This window comes from Xyrauchen texanus, chromosome 19 (genome assembly GCF_025860055.1).
Source record: "Xyrauchen texanus isolate HMW12.3.18 chromosome 19, RBS_HiC_50CHRs, whole genome shotgun sequence".
Classification (NCBI taxonomy): Eukaryota; Metazoa; Chordata; class Actinopteri; order Cypriniformes; family Catostomidae; genus Xyrauchen; species Xyrauchen texanus.
The window spans coordinates 22,663,613-22,677,005 of record NC_068294.1 but is presented as its reverse complement, the minus strand read 5'-3'; the positions used below and the strand labels follow the sequence as shown (position 1 = coordinate 22,677,005).

Here is a 13,393-nt window from a genome sequence, read left to right as displayed (position 1 = left end):
TAGCATATACTTATTTATAGCTATGAGCTGGACTATCTGTTTTTTTTATATATATATGGTATACAATATGTCCAATAATTGCCTAATTCTGAGATGTTTTCACTCTCTCAGCTGAATCACTTGTAGGCATCATAACGTTCTTGCACAAAAAGCTTGCACAAATGAGTTAGCAAGATCTTAAAAGAGTCACGTAAAACTACCTGAATATTTCAAACACGCACTCCACATCAAAAAATGTACTTTGTGCCCCCTTCAAAAAATAGGTTCATTACACCCCTGGTCACAGTCATATCATTTTAATGAAATCAGGCTCGATAGGAGCATTAAACACAAGCTAAATTCTTCATGTGTATCTCTTTTTTGCATTTTTGTGTGGCCATTTTCAAATGCAAAACCTCAAAGTTTGCATTCTGTCTGCCTTAAATGCATACTGTACACAAACATTGTTAAAAGAAGGTGACATCTTGCATGCATGTTTTGTAAGCATTAAAGAAATAAGATGTCAGCAGTAAGTGGCAGTGACTTTACTGTCTCTCTCATTTGCATGTGCAGTACACAGTTTTATATTCATATTTCAGTTGGTTGGAATACAGAGTGGATGGATGCAATTGTGTTGGGCTGCATTTGCCTGCCTATTGGTGTCCGTAACCTAAACCTAGGCTATTGTCGTATTGTTGTAGAGGCCGCAGGAGCAATTATGAACATTCACCTTCATCTGCTCAACTATACATCAGAGCCAGTGAAAAACCTGAAGTGCGTAACTTTTTTGTATATCATATTCTAATTTATATCTATGAGCAGGATTATCTGTTTGTTCAATTAATGGCATTGTGAGCGTATTCGGGAAAACGTTTTGGAAAAACAATGTTTATTTTTGCAATTCTGTTTGTAGGCGCTATATGCAGAAATTACGCGTTTCACCTTTAAAACATCTTGGTTTATGTCGGCTTTGGTAACATCACCAATGACTTCATAATCTAAAAGTTTAAAAAGTGTACCTTGGTTGTCTGCGTTGCTGAACGGAATGTGCACAGTATGCGTGATGGAAATTTCGTCATCAGCTAAGTCTGCGCGAACTGTCTGCTCAGATTTTCACGACATACGGACAGTCCTCATCTGTGTGCTTCATCTGCATTTGTGCCTTCATTGACTGTAATAAAAGAGTATCACAAAGTAGTGTCGATGCATTGATTGCATTTGTATTCGCTCACACTCATAAAAGTACACTTTGAAAGGCAACATGGTCGACAGGGCCTGATCCGATATGGAAGGCAGAAAAATATGTATACTCGGGCTTCAAGAACATGTTAGGTTTGGGTAACATCATAAGTAATCCCAAAAATGTTTGGGATTGTATTCACCATTCTGTTAAGTGTGTAAAAATCAAAGCAAGGTCCAAAGTTTAATAAAATTATTTTAGATTAACTTCAAAGCACACCTGTATTAGATGATTTAAGTTTGGGTGATTTACAAGGACATTTTTTAGATTACAAACTGGTAATTACAATGTTATTAAATGTGGTTTGTGAGGACATTTCTAGTGTCCCCATGATTCAAATAGCTTAAAAGACATACTAAACAATGTGTTTTTGAAAATTTAAAATGCAGAAAGTTTTTTTTGTGAGGGTTAGGTTAAGGGGTAGGGTAATGTGTGTGTGTGTGTGTGTGTGTGTGTGTGTGTGTGTGTGTGTGTGTGTGTGTGTGTGTGTGTGTGTGTGTGTGTGTGTGTAAAGTTATTCAATGGAAAGGAGGAGGCGAGAACCGGCTTTTCAATATAAATAATAGTTTAATGATAAACTTAAAAGACAACATAAACACACACGACAGACATGTCCGTTAAAGATCTCTCTCTCCCACACACTGACGTGCGGTCTGGGTAGGCAAACTAGGCACTGCCTACCCTGCCAAAATTCAAAAATAAAATGTTTATTAAATAATAAACTTGTATTTGGATTTTAACTTTTTATTCTTGTGATTTATACATGCAATATGTGTGTTATTCCAATTGTTTAGACGTTATGATGACAAATGTAGCAGTTACGCATAATCAACTAAAACAAATGGTAGAATAAGCAGTGCTTTTACGGTCCATTCATTGCAGACGACTAGCGGAAAACCCATGTTACGCATGCGACTTCGATCCTGTATTCTTTAACATGTACGGCAAAAAGCACAAATCTGCTGTGCCTTTTGACGTAAATATGTTATGCCCGTAATCATCTCCGTTACGTATCAGACATGGACCAATTAAAATCGAGATATTCCTGGACATTTGCGTAGCTAACGTCATTACACCACAGCTAGCGTACATGCCTAATCCCCGCAAAATTCAAAATGACAGCACCAGCCGTAATCACGGAATTAAGAAATTTTTCCAAGCTCGATTTTAATTCCAAATAGGAGTTAATTGCAAGAGGGAGGTCTACGCCAGCCTTAGATGGACTAGTACAGCAAAAGGGCCCAAAAAGTATCCGATCATTTCAAACTGATTGGCATGTAAGAAAAGATTGGCTATGTGGCTGCGCTAACAATCAGCGGCTGTACTGCTATCCCTGCCTGCTTTTTTCAACCAGTCAGACTGCTTGGACTTCAGCGGGATATTGTGATTTGAACAACTTGCCCGCAGCTTTAACCAAGCATGAAAAGTCGTCAGCTCACATCCAGTGTCAAATTACACTGAAAACCTTTGGAAAATCTCGGATCGACCTTGCACTTGACGAGCAAAGGAAGCTGAATATAACCTACCACAATGAAAAGGTAAAGGAAAACCAAGAGGTTTTGAAGGATCTGATAAATGCATAACGTTCACTGTTTACGCAATTGTGTGTGTGTGTGTGTGTGTGTGTGAGAGAGAGAGTACACGATATACATCCTGATTTGTACATTTCTTGATATGCCGCGCTTGTGCGTAACGTTCACTGTTATTACGTATTATTAGCTTAAACAATAAATCAGGTAATCTGGCTTTCATAACTCAGTGCCTAGCCTCTTTAAGACATCACCGCACGTCACTGCTCCCACACGATCCTCTGCAGTCGACCTTTATACCTCAGAGGCTTGATTAGCCTAATACGGGACCGGGTGTGTAGGATCACCGTGTGTGTTTGTGATAAATAGAGAGAAAGAGAATTAATCTGGTGTCTTATCTGTGTATCGCCAGTAGCTATTTAATAGCATGATGTCTAGATTACAGAGAGTGCCACTCAGCTCTTTTACAAACACTCACCAACACACACATCACAAATACTAAAATTACCTCCCGATTTTCTTCATAGGAATAAGATAGCTTTGTTTGTGAGTAAAGATAGATAGATAGATAGATAGATAGACAGACAGACAGACAGACAGACAGACAGACAGACAGACAGAGCAATAGTGTCTAGCTGATTAATGTCCTACTTGGAGATAGGGAAGAAAAAATGGAAGTAGAGAGTGGAATGAGCAAATGAGGGGACTTTGGGGAGAGGACGACAGGGGCATCGGGGGAAGTGACCTGCCTTCCAGGCCTATGGTGCATTCTGTGAAAGTCACACACGTTAGCACACCAGTGTCTACTGTGAAGGTGAAGCCATACAGTGCAACTAGCTAAAGTTAAAAACGCTTACGATTCCCTTGTGAGGTCATTGTGTGAGAACAAAGCATTTTAGCACTGATGAACGTTTTAAGGCTATTATTCCTCTTTTAGTAACCCTTTCAAAGATGTTACCATGGTAACCATGGTGTCTGCGTATTTACAGTAGTTAATACAGTTGTTGTAACTGTCATAACTCCATATTAAATGGAAAGTTTTCCAGGTTTAATACAGGTTATGCTCTAAAGACAGTATATGTACCACATAAAATGATTTAATCTCCTAGCTTAGTTCTAAGAAGCAAAGAAGCAATTAAATATTGGAAGTCTATTGGGCATTTGTACATTTTACATTTACCTGGAATATTCCTATAACAAAGGAAGTCCTTCAAACAGCATTTTCAGGATATAGAAATGAGCAAATTTGTGTCATGGTTCTGAGCACCTTGTCAGTGTTTATTGTGTGATAATAACCATCTGACTGCACTAACAGTAACTATAAAGGTCTTTGGCACAAACTAAGCAGACCGTGTCAAATATTTGTAGGATCCACCAAAAATATTTGGATCATTGGTGGATCATTGTTTTTTTTTTTTTTTTTAGAACTTTTGCACTTTTTATTTCCAGACAGATCTTCAATGTCTTTTATTGGCTAAATAGCAACCAGACCTCCAGTTATTATGATTTTTTTTATTCTTATTTACATACAGATCTCAGACCGAATCCTCCTTTTTGGAAGTCTTATATTGGCTAAATGTGAGCGTCCAGTCTAACGGGTGTTTGTGTGATAATAAATACGGCAACGCTAGTCAGAGGTCTGTCAGACGATTGTTTTTATTTCTCCACAACTCTGATGCCCTACCATCAAGACTCTTTCTTCCCACCCACTCCAGAGATAAAAATCATTTTCATGTACAAACACACACACTAACACATACATACCCACACCAAACCTGTCTGAAAATACTGAGGGCCGTAGATACAGTACCCTCAGGAATAGATGACTCAATCGATGTCCTTCAGAGAGACATAGTGACTGATTGCTGCTCATCATTTTATCTCTGTCCCTTTCACTCTTCGCTCTTCTTTATTTTCCCCTCTCTTCATCAGAAGAAGAGAAGGGCTTGAGAAATAACACAGATTGAGAAAGAGAATGCAGCTACTGAAGACACTTGAGTTTGTGTTCATGTGAGAAATAAAGAGAAATACATTTTGATGCACAATTGTTCTATGGTTCACGTTAGTTTACAAACTTACACTCACTGAAAACTTTATTAGGAACACCTAGTTATTCATGCCATTATCTAATCAGCCAATCACGTAGCAGCAGTTCAGTGCATAACATCACGCAGATATGGGTCAGGAGTTTCACATCAACCATCAGAATGGGGATAAAATGTGATCTCAATGATTTAGACTGTGGCATGATTGTTGGTTCCAGATGGGCTGGATTGAGTTTGTCTGTAACTGCTGATCTCCTGGGATTTTCATGCACAACAGTCCCTAGAACTTACTCAGAATTGTGCCAAATCAAAAAAACATCCAGTGTGCGGCAGTTCTGTGGATGTAAATGTCTTTTTGATGAGAGAGGTCAACAGAGAATGGCCAGACTGGTTCAAGCTGACCGAAAGGCTACGTACGGTAACTCAGATAACCAGTCTGTAAAATTGTTGTGAGCAGAATAGCATCTCAGAATGCACAACACGTCGAACCTTGAGGCAGATGGGCTACAACAGCATAAGACCACGTCGGGAAATTTATTAGGACCATAGTGTTCCTAATAAAGTGTACAGTGAGTGTAAATATCACCAGTCTGATAAGTCTTAACATATACATCTTTCGTATGCATCAATTTAATGTTTATATAACAGCCTCAAAAGGGCAATAGTCATTTAATGTAGCCATTACTCAATACCTTCAAACACAAAGAACATCGGAAGGGATTAGCAATTTGGCTGTTACACTGTGGAATAGTTTAAACAGAGGGTGGTGTCTGGTTTGGTGTGTTTATTTCTGTTTGCAGTTTTGCCTGAGGGAAGTGCTTTATCTTCGAACATATATTCAACTGCTTAATTCCTTTCAAGAATGAATTCCAGTTTAATCTAGTGTACGCTAAATGTGTGTGTGTGTGTGTGTGTGTGTGTGTGTGTGTGTGTGTGTGTGTGTGTGTGTGTGTGTGTTTGTCCATGTTTAGAAGTTACTGTATCTCTCCAAAATGAAATACTGTACAAAATGACACATACATCTCCTTAGAATCACACACAGCATATTAATATGACAACAGGCTGCTTATGCCCAGCAATATGCAACATTTTGAATGTGTTATTATATAGGCTAAATTGAAAATCAGCAATTTTTTTTATACATAAACATCAACAAAGGTGTGATTTACTAGCCTAACACATGTAACAAACACAGGGTCAAATATTATGTTTGTTTTAGCCAAATAACCAAGTGACAGATGCATTTGCATCAAAATACCGAAGAGTTTGATTTCATGTATGGCCTTGAGAAAGTATCTTCTCATTCCTTTTAAAAGTTGAAAGCCTATTTCAGCCTTTGCTATCAATTTGCTTTCATAGCTCTACCCAATTATATGGAAACTTGTATCTTATTATCTGCATTATGTGTTTTTTCCTGCTGTCCGTGACCCTTTCAGAACAGATCTGCATCTCATTTGTGGGTCATGACCTACTAGTTAAGATCAACTGCCTTAGAGAGAAAGAAAGTCTGTGATAGAGGTAATAATAGTTAAACAAGGCTTCTTGGAATTGTTAGAAAGATAATGGTTGGAAAGCAGTTGCACGTTTTATAGCGGAATGCCATTAGTTACACTGCATGCACATTTCTACAATGAAACGGATGGTATAGAAACATTTGCCAAAATTCCCTCAAGCATTTTTTGTCGCTCATCGCCGACTGTGTGTGGTTTTCACCGAATCTTTCATTTTGTCGGGTGAATTTGAGCTCACACAGATATTGGAATCAACATTTTCTGTTTGACTCTTAGAAGGAAGCCATTGTGAGCCAGCTGATTTAATACCACTTCTCAATCTGCACCTTGATTCTTGTGTGTGAGTTGGTGTATTATCGGAAATACCCTTGACACTGTAACTTCCAGAGTAATCTAACCTGAGCTGATAAGTGTGTGATTGGCATGCTGCCGCTGTGTTGCCAGTGATATCCGAGCGTTTGAGGACCTACACGTTTGATGCAGTGAGGCAGTAAATTGAAAATATATTCACACAGACTCTTGATGTTGATATGTTGTGTTGATGTGAGATTTGTGTGCATCAGAATGTGTGAGCGTCACTCTACCTCACTCAGTGTGTTGGTGTATCTGTCACAGACCCCTGTTGCCATGGCAAATCTTCAGACCTGTCACTCTATGTTGCTTTTAGCTGCTCCTCAAGTCATATGAAATGAATTCAAATGATAAGACATCCGAATGTTTGTGATTGTGGTTGTGAAAGTGTTTAACCATGTGGACGAAACAATGCAAAGCATTGTTTTAGGGTGGTAATGTTGATATTTAAGCTTGTGTGGCTTTTCTTTTCTTTTGTTTTATAGAATTTCCTGTAATTCATTCTTTGTCATCTATTTTTTTCTTCCTTTTCTAGTCTGACCAGTCATTTCCGAGTTTTGTTTAATATGACACCTCATTTCCATTGCAATTTGCATAATGCCTATTTTTTTTGCAAAACAGGATTGCTCCATCCATGACAGTAAACAAATGTGTTAATAAAGGTATAGTTCACACAAATTTTTTTTTAATTGTCATTATTTACTCCTAACCCTGTATGTCTTTCTTTCTTTCATGGAAAAGTTGGATATTTTTTTTGCAATATAATGCAAGTGAATAGTGACACTGCTTTGTCAAGCTTGACTCTGTTTGTCTTGTTTTTTGGAGTGACATTAGTGTTAGTGGAAGTAGTCAAATATTATTATGGAGGTAGTGTAGTTCTCTACAAATATCTTGTGATACATAATTAAAATTAATAACTAATAATAAATACATAAATTAAATCTTTTAACACACAAATTCACAAATAAATGAATTCAATATACATATTAAAACATTAATAAATAAATACATACATAAATTAATGAATAAATGAACTAATAAATAAAAAAATAAATATACAAACAAACAAATACAATTGGGCAGCCTCTCTATCACTACAAGTACAATCCAAAAATTTCCTTTGGCTCCGTTCTGCAGAGCCTGTCTGTTTGAGGGCCTGTTAGAGGTTGTTAGTCTTCAGTCAGGTGATTGGGCAGCTGCTGTCTGCTCACATCTCATCTCTCTAATCCACAGGCGGAGTTTAGATCTAGGCCTCTGGCTTCTAGCAAAATAAGACACACACGCTAATGTAGCATTAAGAGCCTGTGTCGGATAGGCAATAGAGAGGAAGAGGGGGGGAGAGTGACAGGGCTATACAGAGTGGAGTGCTATCTTACTGTTCCTCAGGGGAGGATGTAACTGCTGAGAGCCTCAGAGAGTGCAAATGAGTCTTCACTCGATTAGAAATGATGAAGGGATAAATATCTGAGTTTTGACCGTGTGATGCTGCCCTTCTGAGGAGAAACCGGAATGGCAGCTGCATCAAAGACTAAAAAACCACATTCCCCCAGGATGAGTTTTTGGGTCGGTTTGGTGAGGACTTTGAGCCAAAGTAAAACAACATTTGAACTTGATTATAAAATGGGTAGTTCTGACTCTAAATTCTGATTGGATGAGCCATGTTTGAAGAAATTGTTAATGACTATAAATGCACACCTGTGACTGCATTCTATGGGTTAATGACATGGTACACATTTATTTTTAAGTTATTCAAAAACGTTACAAATGCAATTAACACAAATTAAGTAATCAAATTAAGTCTCATTAAAAGCTTTTTACTATTGTTTAAAAAATTACTAATATTAAAAAAAAATGTGTCTATCAAATCAAAGTTAGGTAGTGTTAGGTAGTTATGGCACTTGACATTTTTAGTCATTAAGATATATATATATATATATATATATATATATATATATATATAAAAAAGGTTGTTGTCCCTTTCTGCAGCGGATACACCACCGGCCCGCTAGGTTCTCCCGCTGGCCAGTCCGCCAAAGATCACCCCCAAAGTGCGTTGGCCCACAGGGAAAATGCCCGGTATGTCAGATTACAAGTCCAGCCCTGCTGTGAACGTATTGGATTGTCAAAAGTGGTTACTACATGACAGGTGGCTGGATGATGGGGTTTGATGACTTAAATTTTTTCTTCAGAATAATGTGCATAGATGAATCATGCACAATACGACCAGGAATGTGTATTATGCAAGAAAATAGGATTAATTTTCTTTTCATGTTGACTTAAAGAATCAGTTGACTGCTGTCCGGGCCACATGAATCACTCTCCCCAGACTTTATTATTCACCTTATCTGGTCATCTCCCTCCATTTCCTTCTGTTTGGCTTGTGGGCACCTCACCTCAATCCCTCATAGTCACCGAAACCACTTCCACTTGCATCTCCCTGCTCTCTCTATATGATGTTAACAGGTATCAAAGCTTTTCTGTAGTCTGATGGCTGAGGCAGGTACCCACAGGTGCATTTTCCCAGCCAACCAATCCCGTCCCCAGGCTTAGCTGTCATTTCTTACATAACTCAACCCTTGCACCTGCCCTCTAGCTTGGAACAGGAAGAGGGAGAACGACAGAAGGAAGGGGAGGGAGGTTAGTAGTGGGAGCTGGTTTTGTTTGTGAGTGAGTGCTGTCTTAGCTGGGGGCTAAAATAGCAGAAGTACACCAAAAGAGAGAACAAAGCAGCTTTTAAAGAAAATACAGAGAAAGAAATCGCATACATATATACACACACATTTTCTTCACACAATCCCTGTCTTTTTTATGCACCTTAGAATAAATATCAAATGCATGAATCATGTTATCATTAGTAGCACATGCATTGTATGATCTCTGCATGTCAATTGTATTATCAAAACTATGCTATATTTTAGCATCTTCAAAGTAATCACCCTTTGTCTAGAATTTGCAGACATGTACTCTTGACATTTTCTCAACCAACTTCTTGAGGTATCACCCTGGGATGCTTTTTAAACAGTATTGAAGGAGTTCCCATCTATGTTGGGCACTTATTGGCTGCTTTTCTTTATTATTTGATCCAAGTCATAAATTTCAAAAACTTTCTTTAATGAAATAAATTAATATGGTGGCCCAATTATATTTTTGTCTACAAAACTAATTTCAACATTTAAGCATACACCTTCAGATCAAAAGATTTTTAAGATCATGAGAAACATTTCAGTCAAGTGTTTCAAAACGTTTGACTGGTTGCGTGTGTGTGTGTGTGTGTGTGTGTGTGTGTTTGTGTGTGTGTGTATATATACAGTATAATATATATATATATATATACAACATGTTAATAAAATAAAAATGAAATAATTTTTTTTTTAAACTAGAATAATGCTGTGTGTTTGTGCTTAAAAGTATGGATTATAGACTCACAAAGCAGCCTTTCACAGTCTTATCATCCTTGCAGAGAGAGAAAACTAATGAGGAATAGAATACAATGAAGCACACACATGCACACAGATACAGATACACACATCCAATAAGCTCAGAACTGCTGGTCTGGTATTATTCACCTGCTCTCTATATTGAACAAGGAGGACAATAGAGCAGTGTGTGTGCATCCAACACACACCCACCAGAGACCATGCTCTGTCCTGCACTCTGCCGTTTATCAGTGTAAGAGGATGGCCAGCCCTCAGAGAAGATATGGCAAGCAGGCTAAAATGAATCCCTCAGCAAAAACTATCCCTGCCTATGAATAGAAGTGTTGTGCTTTACACAAACACGCACTGTGTGGTGTATCTTATTTGGAGCAAAGGAGATGAGCCACGTGTTAGAGGTGCTAAAAAAGTTGGGCCTAAATGTAACCAAGTGTCAAAGGAAACAACTGAAGGTCAGAAGCTTTCTGGCTCCCTTAAGCATTTCTCTGCATTAAAATGATTTTAAAACTCCACTAATGCCCAAGCACCATTACATCAGATGCACTTAAGCATTGGCTAATTATCTCCAGCTCTTCCATTTCCTAAATCTAGGCCTGCAAAACACATGCAATAATGGTGATGTGTCCTCATTAATTGACTTTAAAATATAAATTTTTGGGTTGCGTGGAGGAAATTTCTGTTTCTGTAAATTTGTATGCCATGTTGCAGCTTAGATGTTTAGTTGAAAATCAACATATATATTACAGCTGCAAGGCCTTTCTTTTAAGTGCAAGAAGGAATTCCTTTTTGTGTTCCACAGAACAGAAACAAGTCTTATGGATTTGGAATAAGCATGGTCATTTCAAGTAATTTTGTAATTACTTTGCTGCCCAAAGCAGGCAAAGGCACATAGAAAAATAAAATTGCAGTATTCAAGTAGTGCTTTTACAAGTCGAATATTTAAAGCTGAACGAGTACTCGATTAATCGATTACTTGTTTAGGTCCCTAGTTTGGAACAGCATGAGGGTGAGTAAATTTAAATTTTGGGGGGAACTATCCCTTTTAAGAGTTCATGCCATGCCTTTTTTATTATTTGAATGTTTTTGTTTTTTTTTGCAAAAAAATGTAAATACAATTATAATATATATATATATTTGTAAAATGTTCAAAAATGTTCACCTTTGCCTGACACGCTTGATTTTGATGATGCTTCACCTTTAAGACTTAACAGTAAACACCCACTGTCATGATTGGCTCTCTGCTCTTGACTGACCTACTATCTTATTGCAATCTCGCCACTACTGGGTGGGCTTCAAAAGTGATAAGGTAAAGTGGGTGTTGATGTGTTGTTGTGGAGACTTTCAGATGCAAATGTCTTGGGGAAGTAGAAAACTAGTGATTTTGGCAGCTTGGTTTCAACAAATGCTCTTTTTGCCACACGTTCTGAAATGTTCTGTATATTTTTTAGAGTACAATGCCAAAAGATCAAGGACATCTCCTATGTCAAAAGATCAAGGAACATTTAATTTTTCACGTCCCCTTAAAAATGTATGTGACCTGTCCTGAACCTTTTACAGCAATTACATATTTTTTTGAGTTTACAGCAAATATGAAAATGACAGTAAAACTGAGCATAGAGTGATGACGCACACCCTGCCAAACAATCGTTATTTCTGTCGCATCAAATGTAAAAGCCTTGCAGTCAAAACACTACGTTCATTATCTGCCCTCTGAGTGACGCTTATTAGAGTAGTTTTAAAAGGAAAGTGTTAAGCGGTGGTGGCACTTATGTGCTGGACAGCAAGGTCATCTTGCCTATCTTTGTAAGTGCTTCGAGATCTCCAATAGTCTTTCATTGTCACTTCCAGGTACTCTGAGACTGAGAGAAGTGCACTAAGTCATTTCGTTCTGAGAAAATGTTTCAGTTTGTAAAACAGTTTACATGCAATGCAAGCAGATCGAGGTGTTCAGAGCTGGTTGTTGCCTAAGAACATGTTTACCTTGTAAAAAATAAACAAACCTAACACTGCAGCTTAGCACTCAAACCGTGTGCGTGGAAGTGAAGACAAGGCTGAGAAGTGAAAAGGGAGAGAGATATAGTGAGTGAGAGAGAAATTAAGTGGTTTGTTTCTCTGTGGTAACTCTACAGCATGGCACGAGGGAGAGAGAGATTGAAAGGCAGTAAATGAAAAGAGAGATGTGGTAGGGGAACATCTATGTATTATTGATAACAGTGAGAGGATGAGTAGAGTTCTTCTACTTGTTTTTCTTTCTCTATTCTGCTCCTCTCTCTCTCTCTCTGAAGGTTTGTGATTGGTATGTCAAAGGGTGGATGTGTCTTGGAGAGCTGGGTGGCTGACAGTGGTCTCCGTTTGGCTCCAAATGCCAATTTGAAAGCTGTCTCATTCCATCTTGACGAAATGTCCTATTCTCTTCTCTGTGAGGCTGGGTTGGGGTGTGAAGTGGGGTTCTCCTGTGGGAAAGATGTGGCTTCTATCATCCTTATCAAACCTGGCTTCGGCAGTCACACTGGATTTAGCTAACACTTGCTTAATACACTCCTCACTGAGCCCTAGCTGTGTGTGTAAGAGTGTGTTTAGGTCTAGATGTGTGTATTACCCTGGGATGTACAGAGATTGTGTATCAAGGGATTTGATCTTGATGTTATGCTTACATATGCAGACGTAAGGGAAATAATGTAAATGTATTTGGATGCTCTTAAAAGGATGAACTAGGAACTCAAGAGTTACTGAGAGCACGATCCTGCTATATTACTATTATCATTACGTTGATCAACATGGTCAACCTCTTTCGCTGATCCTTTAATTAGTGTAAGTTGCTTTGGATGAAAAGAAAATGCTAAGTGGCAATTAAACATTTTATAATTTTAATATATGAGCTATAAACTTATATTTTAAGATTATTATTTATTTTAAAATTATATTTCAGTCAAATAGATTTACTGCATTGGAGCTGTGTATTTTTTTATTTTATTAATAAAAGGGTCAAAAACACCCTATATATACAGTACATTCAGAACGTATTCAGACCCCTTCACTTTTTTTTTTTAAAAGGTTTGCGTTACAGCCTTATGCTAAAATGCTTTAAATATTTTTTTTTCTCAGATCAATCTACACTCCATACCCTATAATGGCAAAGCAATTTTTATGGCAAAAACAGATTAAAATTCGTCCTATTTTCTCAGTGGTAAAATAGCCGGTGCGCAAGAGTCTTTCACTATAGAAACTGCACTGTCCTCCACCATTTTGAACAGTGTTTTCTCTCCAATGTGGATACTTTGGTAAGAAGGAAGCACCTTGAGTT

At 37.8% G+C, this 13,393-nt stretch overlaps 1 protein-coding gene across 4 annotated transcripts in view; it reads left to right on the top strand.

The window, feature by feature from the left end:
• pcdh1b (protocadherin 1b) overlaps positions 1-13,393 on the top strand; it is a 208,757-nt gene that overhangs the window by 105,662 nt on the left and 89,702 nt on the right. The gene's annotated exons all lie outside the window — the stretch shown is intronic.